Below are 3,864 nucleotides of genomic sequence, written 5' to 3' on the forward strand. Positions count from 1 at the left end.
AGGGCTGTCAAACACTCCCGTCCTGATGTGGAGGTCACTCGTTCTTCATCCTCACACATCACAAACCAGTCACAGATGCTTTCAGCAAACCCCCTGCCCACCCGACCATCCCGAGGACCTACCCTGTCACTTTGATCTAGTTTCCCAATTCATAACCGATGTTTGCTATATCAAATATCGCTGCAGATCTATACTGTTTCACGCATCATTCACTTATCCAACCTGGCCACTCTACAAGCCTCTGACGAGGAATCTCAAGCTCTCCTCACGGACCCTCGAACACCCCTTGTGTGCTAAATTCCCCAGCAATGTGGACAAAGTGTGGTGCGACTCTTCTACCAGTACCTTACGCCTGTTACTCCCCCCTCCTGCGCCAGCAGGCCTTCGAACTCTGCATAACCTCGCTCACCCTGGTGTTTGCTCCAGTACACAGCTCATCTCTGAGCGTTTCATTTGGATAAATATAAAATGGGACTGTCAGACCTGGGCACACAGCTGCATCCACTGCCAATGCAACAAAGTCAGCCGCAATACTGCCCCACCACTGGGCGAGTTGAACATCCCTCCAGGACGATTTCGTCATGTATTTATCGATCCTCTTCCACTGTCAGGGAGGGCCACAGATACATTCTATCCACAACTGACCACACATCCCGCCGAGTAGAGGCAGTCCCCTTACCTAACACCACTGCCGAGACTGTGGCCAAGGGTTTTATCTCCTCATGGATTGCTAGGTTCACCACTGACCGAGGTCGGCAGTTTGAGTCTTGCTGTTCACCATTTTATGTAACATCTGTGGCATAAAGAAAATTCACACCACAGCCTACCACCCACAAAGCAATGGGCTACTGGAGTGGTGGCACCACACACTAAAAACAGCGCTCAGGTGCCATAACTGCCTCTAGTCTGACGCACTTCCATGAGTACTGCTCAGCCTCCATTCAACTTTCAAGCCCAACTTACACGGAACCATCTCAGAATTCGTTTTTGTGGAGAACCCCATCCTACCAAGGGAATTCATGCAGCCTCAAGTACCTGAAGACTTCCCCCCCCCTCCCCCGATGTCATAAGTTGCATGCACACCCACTTCAAACATGGCTGTCTGCACCCACCTATCAGCGACTCCCACCAGACACTTACTTGCCAACCACTCTCAGCTCTTGCTCCCATGTAATGCTGAGAGACAGTTCAGTCTGACAACCTCTGCAACCACCTTATCTCCACCCCTTTAAAGTCCTCCAGTGGGGCGTTACAACTTTCAACATCAGCGTCAAAGACAGTCTTCAAACTGTTTTGTTACACCAACTCAAACCAGCATTCGTGGACCACTTTGTCCCTCTGCTGGCTCAGTCTGATCCTCCTAATGACTCTTCTGCCAGTCTCCCTCCCACTGTGGAGTCCGACATTGTATCTCCTTGGGCCACCACACTGTTTTATTCACCTGACACCTCCATGCCACCTTTTGCGGGTTTCTCAGACACGTCACCATCCACCTCGTGTGCAGGTTTTGCTGCTACCTCATCGACTATGGAGACACCCTCTCCCATAGTCACCCTGCTCTGCAATGTACCCCCACACTGCGTGGATGACATTTCAGTCACCACTCTCAATGTTTGAGTTCTCATTCGACTCGCAGACACCACAGCCCCGCCACCCGACAACCAGTTAAACATCAGTCTTGTTCATAGCCTCACCCTCCCTTGTGAGTGTGACCTGATGGCAATTCGCACCTTCATCTCACTGGACAGCTTGATCAGCATCCTGGCTTACCACACCCCACCATTCGCTGTTCAATACACCTGTTCTCAGGCTGGCTGCCGCATCACCCACCCTCGCTGGCTCAATGACTTCATGGTGGACCTGCCTCCAGTTGCTTTGCCTCCGAAATCCACCACGGTAGGGGTGGAGGTCCTGGTTGTGCGGCTACCAGCTCATATGAATACCAGCAACATCGATGCCCACATGGTTTCCCCTTAAGACTCATATACAGTACTCCATACCGCCAGGGGTTGGAGGGGCCCTGTGTGGCACTGATAGGTCATGTTGACGATAGACAACATTAATCTTTGGGACTCAGGTCGCTCATCCGAACCGCCATTTTAATTCAGACTGTTCTTATACCTTGTACTGTATGCATGTGTATGATAATTGTCGAAATATATGTATGTGCAAATATTACTGTGGGCAGTTTATTCCATACACTGCTACTTGTATCCTTTTCCCATAAATCGTATTGTAAATATGTTACTCCTACTCTGTCTGATTTTTGCTAATACCAGTAATATTGCAGGGTGTAAATGATTCCACATTAGGTGGCATTGGCCATGAGTGTGTGAATATATAAGTGCTTTCTATCTCTGAACATGGCCTTTCAGCCAAAAGCTTAAATGTTTAGTACTCTTTTCATTATACCTGTCTGCAGCCCACTGAGGTGAATAGCAGTCCATCTTTTTCATAATATTGTTCATATTGTGTTTTTGTTTCAGATAAAATAGAAGCTACTTTAATCACATGATTTTTTGCAGGCTCATATATATTTGTTTCTGCTTACAAATCCATGTATGAACTGCTAAATTGTAAGTATATTGCTCATATTCTACCTTATTTTTGTTTGTGTTCATTTCCATACTTTCTTGCATTTAATGGAGAACTCATTGGAGTGGGAGGATGATTCTAGTGCATCAATTTTTGCTAAAATGTATTGTTCTTAGTACTTGTCAATAATGTGTGAAAAAATATTTGTAGCTGCTGTTGAATTTTTTAGTATTTGTGAGGAAGAGTTCTCTAGTCACTGAGACTACAAAACATAGTCTGTGGCAAAAAGCAATAGTATTCAAAGCAGAATTGCATAGTCATTCAATGACACGATGTAAAAAAGTTAAATACAAATTTTGTCAAAAGCTTGCTAGCATGAAGTTCTCCATTAAATGCAAGAAAGTACAGAAGAATGGTGTGAACATAAAGTACAAAATGCACAACATATTAAAATGCATTTAAATCAAGTAATTCACATGCAGATTTCTACGCAGGAACAAATGTATGTGAGCCCACAGAAAAGCATGCAGTAAAACCAGCTTCTATTTTATATGAAATCATTTAGCCCACAAAATGTTATGGAACAGTGCAATACATACAAAAAGTTGTAATCAGGAACACAATGTGATGAAACCATCTCTCTTTGTCATGTCAGATGCTTGTTGGATTTTGACATGTGCTAAAGTGCAGTTATTCCCACATGATCAAAATTGCAATATTGGGATTAACAAATCAACAGTTTTACAATCAAAAGGTGAACATATTGTAATTTACAAACTCTTTCATGACTGTAGTTCTTAACTATGAGAAGTTAATGTTTGTTTTTTTGATTGAGATTTCATGAATAATATACCTTGTACAGTCACAAAAAAGATTTCCATGCATGCACTTAATCACTAAACTACAAAGCCCTCTAATAAAGTATAAATGAAAAATATTATCATCTAATACTCGTATACTGGTTGCTAAATGACTCAGTTTGTGCCCTTCTACAACTCGTTCCTCATTTATAATGTGACACTCCGGTCACATCCAATGACAAGGCCATTTCCCTTATTTATATTGTTTCTGTTCACTTTGTTGGTAGACACCTGCAAACAGTCTGTTGTAAAATTGAAATTGTGTGGCTTCAATAAAGAATAGAAACATAAAACTGTGTTTTATCATGATTTTCAAAGAATTACTTACAAATCATCAAAATACTGTAGTTAAGTACTGTATTATTATTCTTTACTTTGCAATATAACTTATTTGTTATTGTAGCTGGGGATGTCTGATTCTGAACTCGAGTAAAATGCTGGGTGGTTACAACTGAAGTGCAGCTGCTCA

The sequence above is a fragment of the Schistocerca gregaria genome, chromosome 11 (assembly GCF_023897955.1).
Source record: "Schistocerca gregaria isolate iqSchGreg1 chromosome 11, iqSchGreg1.2, whole genome shotgun sequence".
Lineage (NCBI taxonomy): Eukaryota > Metazoa > Arthropoda > Insecta > Orthoptera > Acrididae > Schistocerca > Schistocerca gregaria.